Raw genomic sequence first — 22,322 nt, 5'->3', positions numbered from 1 at the left:
GTATAATTTGCTGTATATGAGAAAGTGTTGCTTGACTACTGGAAAACAGTGTTAAAAAGTATTGTAAATTTTCAGGAAAGAGTTCTTTTTATTTTCTTATATTGATTTTATTTTGTGGGGCACTTTTTTCAGCTTACCCTGCTGATTTAGAAATAAGGAGAGTTAGTAGCACTTTACCAATATCCCACATTTTATTAATACACTTGCTAGATGAGGAGTTCAAATAGCTTTCCTTTGTGCTCTGAATTTTATAGCTTTCATGCCTGAATAAAAACCCACACCTGTCTGAAAAACCTATTTCTGTAGCACTGTTCAACCCATGGGAGGAGAACTACGATTTATAGCCAGCAAAGAGAGACTTAAAGCTGGACTTCCCTGCTGTTGATTTCAGATATTCACCTTTACTTCAATAAAACTCTACTCTTCTTGCCATACAATCCCTCCCATGGTAGGATGTAAAGACAGAACTTGTTTTCATCATCACTGGGTATTGCCAGTCACTTGTTAAATTGTCTAGGAGTAAGTATGTGTATGTCCCACGTCCTCCCTCTCTTTTGCACTGTCTATTCCCATGCTTGTCCCTCCAGAGTGGCAGTGATGAGAGGATTAAATACTCAGGTAGGTCTGATGCTGAAAATGAACTGTTATCTCCACCAGAGGTGCTTTGATAGGCCACCCACCTGCTCTGGTAGCAAAGGGGTTCCTTTCTGTGACCACTTATTACAAAAGCAAAACCAAGTCCACTGCTATCACTGAATAGAAAATAATATTCTGAACCAGGTACAGGGATTTGATGGATGTCCAATTACTTTAGGACTTCCAATTATTCTAGGAGTGTTTTGGAGAACCAGCCTGCAAGTCCTATACTTTCATGTGTTGCTTCTGTCATCTAAAGGTAGAGTGTCATACAGAGAGACTGGACTAAAAGTTTCCAAAAGTCATGTTAAAATGAACAGAGGAAAGAAATATAACTATATTTTACTTTATACGGAAAACAAAACTCAACTAATTCTTATTTCAGAATTTTTGTATATTATCATTGACCAATACATCTCAGCTTGATTCTTTTCAGCCTTACAGGAGATGGAAAAACTACCATCCTCACACCTCCCCACACCAAATCCACTACAGACATCAGATATAATACTAATGTTAACAACCAGTTGATGCTTTCAGAACTCACTAGATCCTGGGTCCTCTCCAGCTCATTACACAGATTATGGGGACAACCCGTTTTCTAGACAGCACATGGGATCCCTGTGAGAGGTCAGGTAACAAAGGAACAACTCCTCCTGTGCCAACAAAAGCTGTCCCTGCACTGTATTCCTTTAGAACCAGATACATACACACACACACACACATAAAAAAAAAAAGCAGCTTTCTGAACCTCTGACTGGCAATCCTTACTCCTCCCAATGAATGACTGTTTTCATTCAGTTCTTTCTTGACCTTTGCTTTAGTAGTTATCCTGTTACTTGCCTTGCTCTTTCTACCTTAACATCGTTATTTCTTTCTGTATTGGACTTGAATAAGGCATGAGACAGATGTTATCCAAAAGTGAAGACAAAAATATGCTTAGGGATAACCCAGAGTCCCTTAAATTCTGGTCACTTTTAGGAATCTCCTTTAACACTCTAGTTATAATTAACAATTCCGTAAATATTATGTGCAGCTTCTGACTTCTCAAAAAAAGGGAAGATTAGTGAAAATAGCTTTAACAGCTTTGACAGATATTTTAGGCCAACAAGGACTATAATACATGTACAAGTATAGTTTTCATGTGTAGAACAGAAGCTGAAAATGAGGATACAGGCTCTTCACACAGAAGCCAAGCATCATGGTTTTGGAATCCATTAGAAACAGTGCTTCTGGCAGCAACAATTGTTATCGACTGTCTTATCCTTAAGTATTTTATGATATGGAGACCATGTTGTTCTCTTTAAACTGCTGCATGGATCTTCTTTAAAAATCAAATCATCTATGACATTTCAGTGATATCCCTTTTACTTAGGCCCTTGCTACAAGGAATTTTAAAGCAGCTAAATAAACAGTCACACCATTTTGTCTAATGCATGGACAATGTGAATCAGCTCTGCTTGCAACTACTACCTTTTGAAGGCTGAGTCAATTTACAGCTTCGTTAAGAAAAACTGATTATGACCAGTGTGTATGAATTCTGTTTCTTATATTTTTTTGACGATCAACATGTCTGAATGGTGATTTCCCACTGCCAGTTCCAATGACTAATAGCTCGAGAGTGCTTTAAATATTAAATAGAGCTGAAAGATTTGATTTCCACAAGCAGGGGAATCCCCTTGTTTTAGCCCTTGCATGGTCATTGTATTATGAATAATCGAAGAAGCTGAATAGAAAGGTTGAGGCTCCAAGTAACTCTCACACAAATCTGAAAAGAACTTGATAAAAATTAATGGGGGAAAAATCACCCAAAGTTTGTCATTAACATTTAAAACTTGATATTATTCTCACAACCAAATTACAGTATGCAGTAACAAATCATGAAATCTGATCTGAAGACATTGGACATATTGACACCATCAAGGTTTCCAATAATCTGTTTAGTTTTCTTGGCATGAAACCTAGGAACAGAAACCATTCTGAACATGAAAGGCAGAGGCATGGGTATGGGGGGATTGCTGAGAGAAGGTTTCATGAGGACACAAAAAGTACCTCAGAGAAAGTCAGCTCTTCTAACACAAACACTGAAATCAACTGGGTTAGGAACAGAGACTTCCAAACATTTCCTGATTAATTTGTAGCTGTTGGCTACATGCTTGAGTGTGTTTTCCCTGGTCTCAAATATAAGCCTGTGCTCATAATTGTTCCACTGTAAACAAGGAAGTGTTTACAATACCTTTAAAGAAATGGGTTCCATGTTTATGTGAAGATAAACATACTTATTTAAGAAACATATTTTTCATTCAAGGAAATGTCTAACTACAAAATACAAAAATGCAAAAGTAAGATCCCATTTCTGTTGCATCACATGTAAATGTTATGAAGAGGAGACCACTGATGGTTTGAGTTTGGCAGTAGTTTATTTCCAACACTAAAGTGGCAGAAAGTCCTATCCTCCTCATGCCAGAGACCAAGCAGTTTTAAACTTTGAATCAGTGCTAAGAAAGCAAACACTTTTTGTTTAATTACCATGAAGCAAAGCAGATCAGGCTTAAATTCACTGTAAACAGATTTTATTCACCAGAATTGTGTTTCTTTTCTTCCAGCCAAGCTTCATTACTTACTAGAGCAAGAAAACAGCATTGGCATATCAGCCATTTCTTTAAAATAGAGACACATTGAGAACATATTAAAGAAACCTAACATCCATAGGTATTTTCTTTAAGGAATAAAGAATCAGGTATTTAAAATATCTTGTTTGTCTGGTTGGTGCTGTAAACTAGAAAGTACCATACACAACAAACCAGTTTTCAGGTAGAAACTTCTTATAAGGCACCATAGGCATCACTAGGAAATTTTGAGCACCATTAATAGTCCAGAGCTCAACAGATGTGGAAAACCACTATTCTGGAGGGACCTGGATAGGTTGGAGAGTTGGGCTGATTCCAATGGGATGAGGTTCAACAAGGCCAAGTGCCGGGTCCTGCACTTTGGCCACAACAACCCCCTGCAGCGCTACAGGCTGGGGACAGAATGGCTGGAGAGCAGCCAGGCAGAAAGGGACCTGGGAGTTTGGATAGACAGGAAGCTGAACATGAGACAGTAGTGTGCCCAGGTGGCCAAGAAGGCCAAAGGCATCCTGGCCTGGATCAGGAACAGTGTGGCCAACAGGTTCAAGGAAGTGATTCTTCCCCTGTACTCAGCACTGGTGAGGCCACACCTCGAGTACTGTGTCCAGTTCTGGGCCCCTCAGTTCAGGAAGGACATTGAGGTGCTGGAGCAGGTCCAGAGGAGAGCAACTAGGCTGATGAAGGGACTCAAGCAATATGTATAAGAATCATATATGAAAATTGTATAAAACCCCTGATTTTGTGTGATACCTCTGAGCAAGTTTTCTGTGGTGCGAACCACGCTTGCTCCCAACCTTGTAATAAATACCTCTGCTGCTCAAAAGATCCAAAGTTTCTGAGCAGTTCTTTGATTTTTCAGCATCAGCTTCACAGGTGTTCCTTATGGTGGATATCCTCCCCTTTTGCACTTAATCAAAACCCTGATTGCCTCTTTTGTCCATCTTTCAAGCACTCAAGTAAATTAAGTTAAAATTAATATCTTGCCAAAAGAAAACATTTAATAAAACACTCAGAGCTTTTGTGGGACTTATTTGAAGTAGTAGTCTAAATGATCACATTTTATTATCTTTCCATAACATTTTACTGCTTGTGAAATAAAAATGCAGTTCAGCATTGTCTGCCCAGCCATAATGAATATCTCTGAAATAAATCCAAATACATTAGCAGTTTGTTGAATAGACTTTGTACTCCCATCTAGAAATCTTATTGATTACCATGCTTTGAAATATTTCACATTCTCCTTTGGTGATTAAGCTATTATTTTGTACATTAATGCAGATAGAAGTGTCAACACTATAATATTTACTGAGGAAATTTGAGAGACGCTGATTAAGCTAAGGCAAACAGTATGTCCTTTATGACCCTGTTATATTGTCTCTGTTTTGTAAGTGAATCTAGCACTTCACATATGTGACATCCTGTCTGTGAATGAACAGTCAGTGGGGAACCATCTTATTATAATTATTAAACTGAAGGGTTGCAAATGGAGAGGAACAGTTAAAACCTCTCCACTTAAAAGCTTCAGCACATGATCACTTCTTTGCCTCCTCTTTACTGGTAGCTCTGTGTTCAGTACATTTTCAGTCAGGTCATCTCACTGACATGGACCTTTCCTTCATCCTCCTTCTTAGGTTTCATGCTTCCTGAGCTAGTGATTCCTGTTTTATATCCACAGCATCTAGCAGGGATCTCAGGGTACAACTGTGATAGAAATCATCATGAACAAAATCCCTTAATAGAATCCTGTGCTTCCTTTGAAGTGGTTTTATTTGTAACAAGGTTATAACTGCATGGCTTGCACTCATTTTGACAAAGAGGTTGTTTTCAAATGGATCTGCTTATTTACTAGTCAATAATAACAATAGTGGTGCTTCTTGGGCATAATATGGGTTTAATGGAGTAGAGAGCAGGATTTGAAGTGTTCATCAGCTCTGTTGCAATTTACCCATGTTCAAGAGCCCTATATGCTATTTCTACATCATGATGCTAAGTTCTTAAGAAGTTTGTCCATCTCTAGATCTTTGCATCAGTTTACTGAGGGTTTAATTTTGAATGTCTAAAACCCTGTCATGTGGTAACACACACTCACATTAATTTTGTTTATACACATCTAGAAATTACACTTTACATATGTTAGACGAGCTGCATGGTTTGTTTTTAGAGGTGTGTAGAAGTCACCCGTAATTAAAATATACTTCTTCAGCATGTGTTTTCCTGATTTGAAGCATAATTTAAAGGCATAACAACCCACAGTCATGCAGAAAGACTTTTTTTTTTTTTTACACACTTTTAAATTGCTTATAAAACAACAGCACACAGGTACCTTGATATGAAAAGCTTACACATAGGTATTTCACACTTTAAAAATGTAACATAAACAGGTATACCAAAAATTAATGCAGTTAACCACCTCGTCAAATAGAAGCAACAAAATTTCACGTGTTATTCTGGTCAGCCAGTAATCAGCAGCACCTCAAACTAAGGCTGGAAAACCACGATGATGTTTCCATCCAGAGCAAGGAGCTGCCCACCACCTCACTGATAGTGCCCAGTGAACTCCCAGCTTATGAAGGGCACGGGGATATGCTGAAGTGCCATTTTACCTCTTCAGGTTGCTTCCAACGCTACGGTAACTGTGAAAAGGTGTTTCTTGGGGCTGCTGTACACCCTCTGTGTATGTTTTTACATAGTAAAGAAAAAGAAGTACTGAGGTACTGTTGATAACAATGTCCTTAGGACACACTTTCCACATTTCTTTAACAGAAACAGAATACTTCTGTAAAAACTATAAGATAACAACCTCTGCATCTGACTTTCTTATCTCCTAAATTCAAGCAGCCTTTTGCATTTCAGGAAAACTGAAAAAGCTGTTATGGTCTCTGAAAGCCCCTGTCCTAAGAGTTATAGCCATGCAGTTGACCAGCACTAAGGATTACTTGATTTAACTTATATACAGAATGAACAGAGAGATGGGTTTTGTGTGGTAGGATGGAAAAGCCTTCATTAACTATGCTTCTCCTCCGAAAATAGCATTCACTTTTTGAACGGGGGAGGACAAAGAGATGCCAAGTAGTCCCAAAATACCATCCATTCTTAGAAATGTTTCAGCGCAGATGGTGCTGTGAAAGCTGAACTATTCCAGAGATCCTAAGTGGCAGATGGAAGTACCTGAGCACGGATGAGCGAAGACAGCTACCTTCTCTCTACGCTGGCTGGGCACAAATCACACAGCTCAGTTGATTAAAGCAGGGAATTTGTGCCCAGTTAACCAGATCCTTGAGTTTAGTCCATCTTTCTATGTCACCCTATCCACACAAATTAAGTGAACTGCATTTAAAAAGCATTATAGCAATTTGAAGTCAGTAACTGGCTCTGTGAAAAATGATGCCAAGGAATTATCTCTGGATCTTATTAAACAAGAAAATATATTTCTCTGCTGTATTGACCTTATTTATCTTATAGCAGTTAAAGGTCCCATCAGTAAAAAAGGGACTGCAGACCAATCTATCTTTTTTTAAAGTGTATTTTGATGTCATTTCTTGGTCAGTAACTTTTGTGCCCTCTCAGCTCCTGCAGAGACAAACTCTTAAATATTTAAGAGAGTCCTCAGAATTGTGCTGACACTATATGCATTTCTTTTGCATCGTCTAGAGGGGCTTTTAAAACACAGGTACTCAGTCTTCAGGTGGAAGTGTCATCAGCTTTTTATAAGCAAGATTCTAAGCCAGTTTGGATAAAATATGGGAGCTGGATCTGACCACAATCATTTCAGAAATTAATTTTTTTCTTTGCTGCTACATCAAAGAAAATGTAGCTCCTAAGATAGAGAAATTTTTTTCTCCTTTTCAAAACCGTCCCATTAGTCCATATTCCAGAAGATGCCATTGCATATAACTCATAGGTAAAGAAGGACAGACACTAAAGATCCCTCACACCCATCTAGAAAGCACTGAAGAACAGAAAATATTTTAAAGTAAAATAAGCTTACAGGGAACACTGAAGTGTAAGCAGAAGATAAAGACGTAATTCTAAGGTATGGATGCAATCACAGAAGAGCACCTAGAGGTAACAGCCTTCAGTCCTCTGGCTCTTTCTCAAGGAAAACATTTCTAGAAGACCTAAGGTCTGTTTACATTTCCATCACTGACTTATGAAATTTGTGGGCAAGATACTTCATCTTCTCTTGGTTTGCAGATCTGAAATAGTACTTTTCTGTCTTTATGAAGTGCTTAGAGTTCCAAGTAAGAAAAGGCTGTAGCTAAATTACCTCTTTATGTCCTCTCACCCATGCTTGTCACATAACTTACATGCAAGTTTTATGAGGATTTTCTCTTTTTGTTCTTGAGGCTGTTCTAGGCAAGGTTATTGGGTACTACAGGTGTTTACTTGAACTATTAATTTTTCTGCACAGTGCATTTTCAGTTGAAAGCAACTTCCAGACAAAAAGAGGCAGGACAGCGCTACAGTCTTGAAGAACAGTAAGAAAGGCACAACTGGATCCCCACCAGCTCACATTCGATAGTTACATACTGCAGTCTACTACCCATCCAAGGCACTAAAAGTAAAATTAAAAAAAAACAAACAAACAAACCAAAAACAAACAAACAAACAAACAAACAAAACCTCTAAACTCCTAAAACCCAGAAACTACATTTATTGTAAGAGTTACACAGAGTCACACATTTAGAAATTATGTACTGGCACTCCATAACATCAAAAGAAAAATAATTTTGTCCTTTTTTTAGAGCTTGTGATTCCACTTACTCACAAAAGATAATGTAAGTTCTGAGGTGACTCTATAAATATTTGAGATTTATGGAATTTAGAGGAAGCCACCACATACAGAAAAGAAATTCCTGACTGAAGGAAGAGACTAGGCTTGCAGGGAAGGCATGGGAAAAAAGAAGGGGTTGTGATGAATCCCATGCATAGCTAGAAGGAAGCTATAAAAGGAAGGCAGTCTGTCTTGGAGAATTCTTTTTCCTATATAAGTAAAATTTCTGTCTCGTTATAGTAAGGAACAGCACTTTTTGACTTTGAGAAATTAAGACAGGAACAAGCTTTGAGCAGACTATCTGTCTCAAGCTTTTTAAAAGCACATTTTTCTGCTCTCCTGTAAAAATCACATTATATATAAGTATAGTTATGATCATGCTAGACGGAAAGGGAGGAATCAACACTTTTCCTGGCCAGGATGATTTTACAGTGCTTGATAAGAAGGTGAATCCACAGCAGGGTACAGAAAGCAGGCACAAAAGCAAACTTCAACCAGGTAGTATAGTCTAACAGGGGGAAGCCCCCATAGCAGAGTGCTGGAGAACCTGAAGGGATTTTCTCCTGCTTCTAGCAGCACTTGGTCTCCTGGGTTGCTGATGGGGAACACCCAAGACCTACAACAAGCACACCGAGTGTATTTTTATAGACTCTTAAAACTCCATTAGCAGAACTGATAGGAAAATTGTGATTAGAAATATTAAAATATCTAATATTTCTTTACCAAAACAAATGGAAAATGCACCAAGCTAGTGTTCCTGGGGTCTTTCCTTTCCATGCTACATATTTGGCTAAAAACGATGGACAAGAGGAACTCTGTAAGCACATAGAGTGGTAAATTATTTTCTGTGGTCTTCCCTCTTCCTGTAATGGGTGGGGACGCTACTTGGGTTATTTCTCTGCTGTTTGTGACACTGTGGTGAACCATGCAGCAAAGGAAGCTACATTTCTGTGGCTGTTTCTGTGTGGGGCTTTTCATGACCTTACTATATCCTCCTGCTGGAGACTAACTTGTGGAAAAAAACACAGGATGTGCCAGAAATCAGTGTTATAACATCAGAGCTGTTATTTAGGCAGTATATGTGGATGTTTAGTCTATGTTTTACAGTTTCTCTATTTCCTAAAATATCTCTCTCAATAAAAATTAAGCTAGCCACAACTTGGTCATTTATACCCGTAAGAGGAATTGAAAAAAAAAGGTTGTAACTCCAGTAAAACATCCTTTAAATATAACTCTTTTCTAATTTAGTGTCTGATAAATGATGCAAGAGAAGAAGAAAAAAAAATCTCAGAATTTTAACTGCAATATTCCTTTCAAGATGAGATTAACTGTAAAATGCTACTGAAGGTTAATAGTTTGACACTGCGAGGACACATAATAATCTATTAATTAATCTCAGTATCCAGCAGCTGTCATGTGCAAAACAGTTCATACAGCTAAACAAAACAACATTCATTGTCTTTTTAATGCAAAGAGTTAGCTTAATGGCATCCTATCATCAATGGTTTGCCTGCAGGGCCTATTTCATCATTTTTTTTTCAGCTATTAAGATGAGAAGAAGACAGCTGTTATTCAAATAAAATTGTTCCCTGCCTGAGCTACTTGCTATCTCTCACAGCATCACATCAAATTATTTGTATAAGTCCACTATATTAACTGAATTGATAGAATCACATTCAGTAATGCTCATTTGTTCTCATGGCCTGGGGTTGTTCCTCTGATGTTGTGTGCTAAATCTCTGAAGTACTCTGGGGTCTTACCCAGATTAATACAGAGGTGCTCTGTAAATGCAGCCCATCTGGTTTCCTTCACTGCCAAATTAACAGAGGCAATCATATTCAGGAGACTTGGCCCCAGTGAGGACTCAACTGGAGCGCTGTGTCCAGCTCTGGGCTCCTCAGGACAAGAGAGAATGGAGATCTTGGGGCAGGTCCAGCTGAGGGCAGCAAAGATGATTAAGGGACTGGAGCATCTCTCTTGTGAGGAAAGGCTGAGGGAGCTCGGCCTGTTCAGCCTCAAGACGAGATGACTGACAGGGGACCTCATCAGTGTCTGTAAGTATCTGAAGGGACGGGATGGATCCAGGCTTTTCTTGGTGTTGTCAAGCAATAGGGCAAGAGGCAGCAGGAAGAAACTGATGCACAGGGAAGTTCAACCTGAATATGAAGAACTTCTTTATTGTGCAGATGACTGAGCACTGTCCAGAGAGGTTGCAGTCTCCCTTACTGGAGATATTTGAGAACTGTCTGCACACAATCCTCTGCAACGTGCTTTAGGATGGCCCTGATTGAGTAGAGAGATTGGACCAGATGACTCACTGTGATCCCTTCTGACTTTACCCATTCTGTGATTCTGTGGGAGTGGCTATGGGAAAACCAGGCAGTGCAGGGATGGTCCATAAGATGCAAGTTCATTCCGCGGAGTCCCCAAGCCCTGCTCCAAAACAGAAAAGAAAAATGACTGCACAAGCTGGTCTGCAAAGGCAGAAGTGGTGAATGAATGATTCTGTTTGAGATGCTATTGATTTTTCACTGTATTGTTACTGATTATTCCACAAAACCAAAAAGGACAATCTGGTTTAATGATCAGCAGTAACAGTGCTGCTTTTAAATCCTCCATGGACAGCAAGTGTCTTCTAAAAAAGTATTATTCTTTGTTCCTTTCTTTAAAAAAAAAGCAAAAAGATATTTAGTTATTTGTTTTAATTTTCCATGCAGTTTAATTGTGTGTGATAGTCGATTTAATTCCTCTATAGTTTGTTGAATTTTAGTGAGAGTTGCATGCATTTGAAATCACCATATCCTATTGTGACTACCACAAGATTTTTTCAACATAGAAAATATTATGGGAACATTCTTTGTATTTTTAAGTAAAAGTTTATATTGGTAGAAAGGCACAAAATTATTTTGTAGATGACGAGCAACATAATTTAATTTTTGTAGATCAATCTTTACTTGGTATAAACAGTCTTCAGAGGATTCATAGAATCATAGAATCATCTGGGTTGGAAGGGAGATCCAAGATCATCAAGTCCAACCCTTGATCCACTACCACTGTGGTTACTAGACCATGGCACTAAGTGCCACATCCAGTCTCATCTTAAAAACCTCCAGGGACGGAGAATCCACCAATTCCCTGGGCAGCCCATTCCAATGTCTGATTACCCTCTCTGTAAAGAAATTCTTTCTAATATCTAACCTAACCTCCCCTGGCAGAGCTTAAGACCATGTCCTCTAGTCTTGCTGATAGTTGCCTGGGAGAAGAGACCAACCCCCACCTGGCTACAACCTCCTTTCAGGTAGTTGTAGAGAATGATGAGGTCTCCCCTGAGCCTCCTCTTCTCCAGGCTGAACAGCCCCAGCTCCCTCAGCCTCTCCTCATAGAAGATTGCAACTTCTAGCTATACATATTAATAATGGGCAGAGTATAGGTGGCGCTCAGGTGGAGCTTAGGGCGGTGCTTTTCTTAGCCCCCAGTTTCAGTGGGGGTTCCTGCCTTCAGCCCGGGTTTTGGGGTCTTCTCATCTTCATTGGTCTGACCTCCCTACCTTTCCCTTGTTCTCGACCCGCTCACTGAAGCTTGGAGAAAGCCTTGGCTCCAGGCCTATTTCTCCTATTCAAATGTCTACCTTACCTTATCCTAATTTATTACCTCTAGGCCTATTGTATACTGCTTCTAGCATTCTTCTAAGTTTTAGTCCAGTAGGTGGAACAGAACGAGTCTTGGTAGCTCAGGCAGAGTAGATGTTAGGGGGCCTATCTTAGTTAACTCTCTTAGGCCTAACTCTTGTTTCAAAGCACACAGGTGTTCACCACCCTCTTAAAGGACCAGAGAAGATGAATAGCAGTTTTTTTCCAACTTTCATTCTATTACTATATTCCCTTCTGCCATGCAATCATACTTCAGCAATAAAAAAGGTAATAATACATTTATTTTCCATGTACCTACACTCAGGCTTATGGTTTGAATTTTTGTTTATTTTTTAAGTTCTGCTGCCCCTCTAACCTTCTAAATACTTGATTTATGCTTTGATTTGGTATCTCCATAGCACATGTATTCTTTTCTTCCTTTGATCTCTCTACCACACACCTGTCAAAAAAAGACCTGACAAATATAACTGAAATTGAACAGGAACCTACTGTGCCTTAGAGAGTTCATGCATTTGACCTAAAGTTAAACCAATAGGATAATATTTGGACTTGGGTTGTTTCTGACAGAAAACCTGCTGGAAAAAGCACAAGAAAAGTTCTTCAAAGTTCAGAAAACTGACTGAAAGGTATCCTGAGCAGCTCTAGAAGATATTATTAGACATAGGACTCTGATTGCATATCCCCTTCTTAGCAATGTTTCTTTCAGAATATCAGCTGCAGAATTTAGAGATCTATTTTATCTCTTCCCCACAGAAGTGGAAAAAAACCCCAAACATTTTCTTACAGTGCTTGGAGAATTATTATGACCACTCTTCAAGGAAGGTAGATGCTTTTGCTTTATTAGTCTGAAATCAGGGAATTTACTTTTTTTTTAGTGGGGTGTTGGTTTCTGTGATGGCCAGATCATCCAGGTTTTCTAATATCTTTCTGAAGGCTCTGTTTTTTGAAGACAGCTCATTTAAAAATTTCATTTCTGTTCCAGAAAAATGATCCTGTATTAGCCTTTATATTGGCTTCAAGACAGTCACTTCAAAATGTTGAACCTGAGAGGACATAAATCTAATTTTCTGTTTTCAAAATTTTTAATGTTGTGACTTTTCTGACAGACAACAAAAGCATTTGAGGGCAGATTTCCTTAACTTTATAAGATAACCTTAATAAACAAAGACTTTAACTTAAGAGCTACAGGAAAAGCAATAAAGGAGGACACAGATGTCCTCAGGTCCCCAGATTTACTACTTTATTTGTGTATTTGAAGCTAGAAGAAACAATTAGGTGGGCAGATATTTTTTATTCAATGCAGACAAACAGGGAGGAAATACCTGAGATCCTAAAGGCAGAATGCACTTCAAGTGAAGCACGTTGTGAGCAATGGCACTCAGTGCCAGGGCAGGAAATCACAGGGGGGTGAGGAGTTGAGGTGGTGGTACTCCTACAGAGGAGCAAGACAGCACAGCAGAAGCCATGGACTGCAGGGGAGGGAACCAGCCCACTTCAGCAGTCTGACAAGCTGCTATGCCAAAGGAACACGAGATGAGCACATTAAGGGATAACAAGAAGAAGGCTGAGTTGCCCTTTTGCATTAGCACGCACAAAATTTGTGACAAGCCACTTAACACAATTAATACTAGCAGGTAGGTAGAAAGCATGACAAAGAATGGATAATTTTACTCTATATTAAAGTCAGTGGGGCATGCTCAAATGTACCCTAAAGCCAAAGAAATCTCTTCTGAATCATTATCCTTGAGAAATCATGGAAAGCTGGTGAAAGGCAAGCACTGTGCTTTCCTTAGCACCAAAAGAGTCCAGGGAATAATTTATCAGCTTACTTCCCACCTTGAAAAATGCCAGAGCAAATGTTAAATGATCAATTTGTAAGTACATAAAGGATAGCAAGGTGGTTAGTAGACATAGCAGTTTTCATGTACCTCAAAATTGTTTAAAAAGGTTATAGTGGTTAACTATTCTCCAAGGTTGTTGAGGGTGAAACAAAGAATAATTGGTTTGTTTCATAGCAGGAAAAGGTTAGAGGGCAGACTGGAGTTCAGAGCAACTTTGTACTTAAACACAAGGACAGCAAAATTCTACAAGAATGCCTACAAAGGTTACAAAAATTAAGCTGGAGGTTTTCAGTAGCATGTCAGGTAAATATTTGCTAAAGAGCATTTCAGTGTGACCTCTCCTGTCTCAGTGTAAGAAGATGAAATAGCAAAACAAAATATATCTTCCAGCTCTTTATTTGTCAGACTCTATGTTTCATATATTTTAAGAGGGTTTTTTCCTCACAGTTTCCAACATGTCTATATTTTACTTACAGATTTTCACATTTTGTTTTCAAAGGCAGTCCCAGACATCTATCATAACTCCTGTCAGCTCTGAAGTTTATGGGGACTTTCGGAGTATTCAATGACTTTAAGACTTCAGCTCATTATCTATAATAATTTACGAGAATACTATTTTTAAATTAATTGAATAAATAAATAAAAAGAGTAAGTACAGTTCCCCTCATAGTTTATAATCCTTGTAGCTATAGAGAAAAACTTGGCAGTGTGGCCAAAGTGTAATCCAAGACTCAGAAATCAAAGAGAATGGGATTCCATTTTGTAACACTTATTTTCAAAAGATTGATGAATATTTTTAAATGTTCAAGACTGGTCATAAAACAAAGAACAATAGATATTTTCTTCTAGTATGAAAAAGGATTTCAATTAAAAAGTGCTAAGTTGAAATTTGTTGGGTTTTAAAGCATCCTATTCTTATTTTGCATTGTTTAAAGAATTTGATATGGTTTGCATAAGTAAGAATACACGGAACAAAATAACAGGGATTTATTAACCATGCGACTCAAGTCTTAGCCTCCTAATGAGCTACTTTTGCATTGCTGAAAAAACAAGAAATAACATAAAAATAACATAAAAACTTTTAATTAGGCCTCTTCCACGCCTTCCTGGACTACCCTTTGTCACTTTGAACAGACATACATGAGAGCATGTAGCATAACACCAATTCTATTCCTAAAACAAACAATCAGTATTTTTAAAACATTACTCATGTATATACCCAGAATAGCTGTAAATTATGCTAGAATGTATTGTGTTGATTTACAACAGCATGCCTGGGAAAAGAATGCTATCCATGATTATGATGACATCATGCTTTGGTAAGTTTTAGATGTTCCTCCCAACTTGATAGGCTTTGTTTCATATCTCATAGACAGAAGAATAATGCTTTCATCATGCTCTTGCCACAGTTACATTACTACATGCTAGATATTATTCAACTGATATGTTTTTTCTCCATTCTGTAGAGTGATAAAGCTTAAAAAATTAGATACAATTCCACATTTTCTTTATTTCTGTTACACCAGTTTTTAATTATTACATCACAGTGATGTATGCTCCTGGGTGGTTTTTTGTGCTTTTTTTTTTCCATTTAAATTGTTTTTTCTTGAGTTTCAGTCTTTCAATACCTAAGCCCAGATTTAAAAAAAACCCCTCGGTCTCTCACTCCACTGACCTTGTTTTGCATCTGTACATACATGTGTAATTTGATTAATCTAAATCAAGATTCTCCTAAACATCAGTTAGCTAATCCCTTATCTAGGTATGCATCCCTAACAAATACAAATTACGCAGAATCTGATGTAACAAAACAATTGAGTTCATGACCATCTTCAGCACTGCATGCCTAATGTCCAGCATTTTGCAAGACTAGAACCCAATGAGTAACACAAATGATAAGATTTTTATCTGCAACTAATTCTTGCCACCAAAAAAAAAAAGAAAAAAAAAAAGCCAAAAGTAGATCTATGAGCTGCAGGAAGATGGGCAGAAAAGTTTTGAAAGAATGAGGCTTAGTTCTGCCTATATTTATAAAGTGTTCCCTGTCAGAACCCATGGGATTTAGCAGATATAATACTGCTTTAGTCTTAAATCAACTCTTATTCCAGGAAACTTGAAGAACTCTCAAGCAGGATCCAATGTGGAATCCATCTAAGAGTGTGTGTTAGGATCAAGCAAACACAGTAAATATAATTCTTTCCATATATAAAATCAGTAATTCATGCAGTGCTTTTCATACAGTTTGATTATTGCTTGCTGGGATATTCCTAGAAAAATGTTAGTCTGAAAAATAAACTTAATTGTGTACTGCAGAATCGGAAGTGGCCCTGGACTGCATTTTTTTCCTTTTTAATTTCAACAGACTATGTGATAGTGTTGTTTTAAACCTTGTATAGTAAGAGGGATTATTTTTTTACTACCTGTGGGTGAATTAATGAAGTGTTCTCTTACGCTTAGGAAGAAGATTAATTAAGACCTTTTTTTTTAACCATAGCAGTACCTCAGAAATAATATCATTATATTAGTTTTGTGAGTACAGTTAAACTCTATCATCATCCTTTTAATTTCAAACATGAGATTTTCCCTTCAGACAAGGAATAACAACAAGGTATCTTGATTGCTTGTTCTCCACTGAACTTCCTCCATGCTCTCCACCTCCTGATCCTCTTTTTAAGAGTATAATCTTCATCAGTTCTTCCTCAAATGAAATGGAAAGACTATTTGACTCTGGTAAAGGGAGTGATGGAAACAGATGCTTTTTCCTCTTAACTTTAAAAATCAATATTTGTAATTATTTTAACCAATTTGGAAAAGTAGGGATCCTACAGGAAAATCTTGGTACCTGAGAAGTATCACGCAGAGTGAGAGAAAGGGGTTGTATTCTGCTGAAATGTAGCTTATTTAATTCACCAGCTTTCATAGCACTGCAATGCCGTAGCAGGACCGCTGAACTAATCCATTACTGCATGTAACGGTCTCACAGGAACAGCTGCACAAATAGATTGAACATTACAGAGATCACAGGTGCTAAGATTTTGAGTCAATCATCTGTGGAAGCACAAATATTTAAGGCCAGCGTCTCACATAACACCCTCTCAGACAGCGTGGAAACAAGCTTATCACAGTCACTTTAGACATTTCTTACACTAACAACCTATACTTTCTAAAAGTCTTATCTGCAGAGCCAAAGTGTAATGCTAACAAATCTCTCTAAAAATCAATTAGGTTAGATCCCAGTACTGGAAGAATTCTTTGTGTAGAAAAGTGACATCTGTGAAAACAGGAAGCAATCTCATATTGAATACCTTCTCCTTGCTCTCTATTTTTTTAACCACGAGAGTAGCCTGTATAAGGACTGTATTTCTCTAATGAAATTGTGAAAAACCACATGGCTAGTGAATATTTAATGGCACTACTTTCTGGTATGTGACACAGAAATGCAAGAAATCTCTTTTACAGTCAGTGAACATCTCATGTAAAATGAAGAAACTAATTAAGAAATTATTATTTCTTTTTAGTCTAAGCAGGAAAGCAGAAAACCCCCAGCTCTTAGAAGAAGGAAGAACTGAAAATCCATCATAAGGTATACTACCTTCCTACTATAACTCTCAGTTCAGAAGAAGTCAACCTGGATATCAAACCCTGCATCTTTTATACTATAGTATGCAAAAGAAGATCTACTCTCTAAAATCTAGTGAAATTGGTGGGTTTTCTCCCTGGGCACACAGAAGCAAACAGTGAAATCTTGAGTGGCAATTTTTCTGAACATATCTTGATGCATCCTCTGTGAACGTAACAAGTAAATCAAGTACTACTAATGTTTTGGAATTTGATGAACTCTTCACAAAGACATGAACTACATTTATATGTAATTTACAAAAAACAGTTAAGATACTCAGGATATATCATCATATTTCACAGGACTACTAATAGCTGAGACTAATCTGGAGTCAAGTTCTGGGACCGCTGAAGTCAAAGAGTGCAATCCTCTTCCCTTCAGTATAGGCTTGATTTTGTCTGGTTGTACACCAACAGGAGGCTGCTAGAAAAGCCACAGCACATCCTGAGAAGAGGAAACTAGACTGTGATCATTTAAGTTTTGCTTAAAGCCCAGATTATAACCAACCGCTCCAGAGGAATGACAGGTGTCTGAATGCAGAGGAAAATGTACTGCAAGACAGTCATCAGTTTCCCTCATTGAGTCTGAGTCTCATATGAGGCTGAGCTTAGGTTTAGGTTTCTTATAACTAATTAGTTAATAGATGCCATAAATCAAGTCAGTAGTGCAAAGGCAGTAAAGGACAAATAAGCTATAAGAGTGCTGCGCTGACAGAAAACGCAGAGTTTTAGGATTAGGTAAGCAGAATGAAATTATTGAAGGCATCTTTGGCTGGTCCATCTAATAGCATTCAGCTCACCATATACAATCTAGAGCAACCTATGGTCTGCTTTAGATTTTATTGTTGATACTCTCAGATACCTTTTCAAATACCTATGAAGCGTAGCTCTGGCAAGCTTCTTTTTTCCAAAGTTGCCCACCAAATCCCACCCCAAAACAGAAAAGATGAGGTGTTAGAGAAGGTGTTCTTCATATCCTGTAGAAATCACTCTTGGGCAAAGGTGATTAGGATAGGACAGTAAAACAAGACCTCCGGTTATTTTGCAAGTTTACTGCAAGGGCAAATTTGCCAAACCACATGAAAGGATCAGGGCTTGCATGCTTTCAGAAAGACCATATGAAGTAAAAAAACCACAGTAAATGATTCTCTGACAGTAAATTTTTGAAAATATTGAGTCATCATACCAGATGAGGAGCTGTACTTTTCCTTTACTGCTGTTTGAGGTCGCAGTCTCACTGGATTGCTGTGGCAGGTCCATTTATATTACAAAATGAAAATTCATCCAGTATTTGCAGGATTAGAAGCAACAAGATTAAAAAAAAAAGTAAATGACCGTGAGGAATTCCTATGTACCTGAAAGCAAAGAATGCTAGGAAATATGGCAGATGGAGTCCGATGGATTTCTCTGTGACCTGCCTGTTTACTTAGAGACTTTAAGAAACTAGAAGAATCCCACCTTAAGTCTGAAAATATCTAGATTAAGATTTTTCTTAATGATATTCAGTAAAATCTTAATTTCTCTTAGCTATAATCACTGAAAGATTGTACCAAACCAGTCACTATATATATCTTTCTGCTCAGATTCGTAATCACTCTTCAGCTGAGATATAGGAGCTCTCCGAAGATTAATCTCAGCTAACCTTAGACACCTATCTGACCTAATCATGTATATACCTTTCAGACTCAGTGGAGCAGGATTCACACTGTTTTGAACAGCTTTCCCAAGATAAGACAAGGGGCGCTCCAGATGCACCTGTTTCTTTCCACTGACTGTAAGATGAACTTAGACAACTAGCTCAGATGTAGAGATCTCTAACACAGAGATCTCCATTTAGAGCAGTGAAACCCTCCCAGTGTGCACTCCTAACCCATGGCACGCTGGGAGTAATTTGATGCAATGAAAGAGAGTTAAATAACATTACTTGGCATTTTACGTGTCAAGCACATGAATGAACAATTGCCACAGCTCAGCTGACACACATCGAAAACTTAACTTGCTGAGTTGTGGCAACTTGACTGTGAGTGAGAGTGAGAGTGAGCTGTTAATCATACAATATCCTCCAGGTCCTTCATTATGCAGGAGGACTAAGACAGACAAAACCCTCTGGGGCTTCGGTTCTGGGGGTTTTTTATCGTCCTGGTATTGTCATAGATTCAGCAGGAGGAAATATGGTACACTGGTCATAAAATAACCAACATTTCACACTGCCGCTTTATCTCTTCTGTTTCCCCCCCCCCCCAAACTCATCTGAGCAGATCCAGCTATCCAAACTCTCAGCTCTTCTTAATTTCTCTCTTATGGGTTCATGATAAATCAAGAAGATAAGGTAGCAGACTGATGTTGATTATGGCTGAGCAGATGAGCTTTGGATTCCCAGCCATGAACAGAGTATCATATGTCCAGTCTGCTTTCATCTCTCTGCCTCGCTGTGGATTTTTCACATGGAATTTTGCAGCTGTCTTATTATATCAGCTTTTAAATTTTTCTGTTATTCATACTGCACTCTTGTAGATACTGTCAAAGGGAATGACATTCAAACTGATCTTTTTTTCCCATTCAGAAGATGCACCAGCCACTGTGAGTTCAAAAATGTCATAGTATTTTCTTGATATCAATTTGTTCTGAGATACATAGTGACAAATTTTACCCAGAGTCTTGCTTTGCCTGTCACTCTAACAACTAGACTTACTCAGTGTTGTCTACAACCATCCTTCATGGCACAGTAGAGATTGTTGAACTTAAGAGTAAAAGTAACATTCAAAAAGCATGCACTGCCCAGTCTAAAAATCCATTCCAAAATAATTTCAGTGTTTTTCCTTATGAATCCTAAGGTCTCTTCTCAATTTTTTTTACCCTTATGTACTCATCTTTCTACTGAATTCAATCCAAAACCTATGTAACTGAATGGATAAGAAGATAATTTCTTCTTACATAGACACAAATGTATGCACATCTATGTGTATACATATATTAGTTCTTTATGTACACAATGTGATTTTTAAGTTATTTTTAAATAAAAGCATATAAATGGCCAGTTTGGTTCCAAACATCAGTTGTTATAAATTAACAAGGATATTGATAGCATTTTATTTCTTAGTTTTTGCTGGACCAGAACTCCAGATGGCAAAGACTGAAGTAGGACTGGTATAAAATGATAAAATTGCTCGTAGGTCATAGGAGCTATGTGAATTTAAGTCTGAAGGCTGCACAACATTTTTTTTCATCTGTATTTGAAGAGCTCTCAACAGTTATTCATGCTGAGGGAGAGGATCATAGCTTACCAGGAGTTATAAAACCAAACAAAGTGGGCTTGCTCATTCAAGATTCACAGCAAGGCGCTATTCCTAGAAACACTTAACGCTTCTGGAGCTTACCTGCTTGTAGGATGTGCAGCTGGAGAAGATGTGTCCACAGTTTGGTTAAACAGGCAAAGCCCTGCTGAGATCACCAGAGCTGTAACCCTGGCATGGGTCTGAAATCAATGACAGAGGTTTAGTCATACCAGTATAGAGGCAGCCTAGCTAGCTGCTAGGAAATTTTTGCAGTGAACAAAGTCGATATTGTGAGGCCTTTGCAAGAGTTCACTTTGCCTATACAGCCTGGTAAAAACAGCCTATCAGGAATTCTCCTAGAGGAAAAGAAAGGCACATCCCAAGTATTAATGTGGATTGAGATAATAAGCCAACACACCTCCGATGTGGCACTGTGCTATTTAGCAGTCCCAAGGCAGGCTGCTATTCCCCATCACTGCAAGAAGACTGCAACTGCACTAAGCAGGAATGTGAGGGAGGTCATGATACACAAAACTCTGTGCCTCCTTAGCAAATCTGCCCAAGACAGGAACAAAGTGTGTTGGGCATTTAGTGAAAACATGAATTCATTTAGCTCTGTCTCACATGGTAAGGAAAAAAATTCCTCTCCATTTGTCACAGTCAGCACCTGTCTAAAGAGCTCCAGGATAAATTTCCCAGAGTAGCCATTGTACAAAGTGCTCACTTCTGAGCTTCAGAGGAAAAATTCAGCAACTTTCATCCAAAACCTGCTTCCCTTGGGTACATCCCATCTCTTCTGACACACAAGCAAAATGAGTTTCTTTTACCAGCTCTATGCGTGTTCATCACTTTCTGTGGTTCTACTGTCCTCCCACCACCCTTCCTGCTCTCTCTTGGGGAAACCTATTCGTCACAGTAAAAGCACGAAACGGATGTGGCAAAGCCACAATTTCCCAGATTTGTTAAAGTGGTCTTCTGCTGCAGGACACATCGAAAGGAACAAAGCAATATAACTGACAAATCCTTGGTACTGTAAATGAACAACAGTATGGATATATTTACTTGGTCTTTTTCACAGAAATGCCACAAGATGAATCTTGAGTTGATTCAGACTGAAACAGGAAATTTTAAGGACTGAAAGTCAAAGAACAAGTAAACCCAAACAAGTTCCTCTTGAAGTACATTTCTTTCATAATGTCCTGGCTGTGAAACATTAAAAGGAATGTGTTTTAAAGGGATTCAAGAGCTCTACAAGATCATCCTTCTCTTGCTGAAACAACCAGAAATAAATTTTCAAATGTCATGTGTCAGAAAAAGCATGGTTAACAGGGCAAAAGATATAACTCCTTTTGAAAATGCTGCTGCTGAATTCAAATATCCTCTGAGCTGTACTCAAAACTGTGTGTGACACTTCAGCTTAATACTGAGATGTTCCACCAGATTGTGTTTGGAAAAATAGGAAGTTTTGAAAATGCTAGTTCTGCTCCTCCAGGGGCTTCACAGACATGAGGGTTTTTTTGTCTTGAAGTTAGCTGTCAAGTCCAATAACAATGAACCAATTTCAGTACTACTCCTACTCCATGAATCTTGGTTAAGAAGTCAGTGACTTGCAATTTGGGGCTATCAGGATCTGCGTATAATTTGTATTTTATAAAACTATTGTAAAATATTGTAAGAACCTAAACATTTTTTGTAGTCATGTATCACATAATTTGAAGCAGAGAATACACAACAATTTCTGGATTATAATCACAGCACTTCAGTTTTCCTGAAGTTGGATGGTTAAATATCTTAGTGTAATACCTGAGTAATGCCATGTAGGGCTTATATCTATATCTGAGTAACAAGCAGAGATATCATAGGCTTTGTACCTATGCGATACCTTAATAGATTGAGCA

This window comes from Lepidothrix coronata, unplaced genomic scaffold (genome assembly GCF_001604755.1).
Source record: "Lepidothrix coronata isolate B3197 unplaced genomic scaffold, Lepidothrix_coronata-1.0 Scaffold33, whole genome shotgun sequence".
Taxonomy (NCBI): Eukaryota; Metazoa; Chordata; class Aves; order Passeriformes; family Pipridae; genus Lepidothrix; species Lepidothrix coronata.
The sequence above is the reverse complement of the archived record's forward strand: the minus strand, read 5'-3'. Positions refer to the sequence as shown.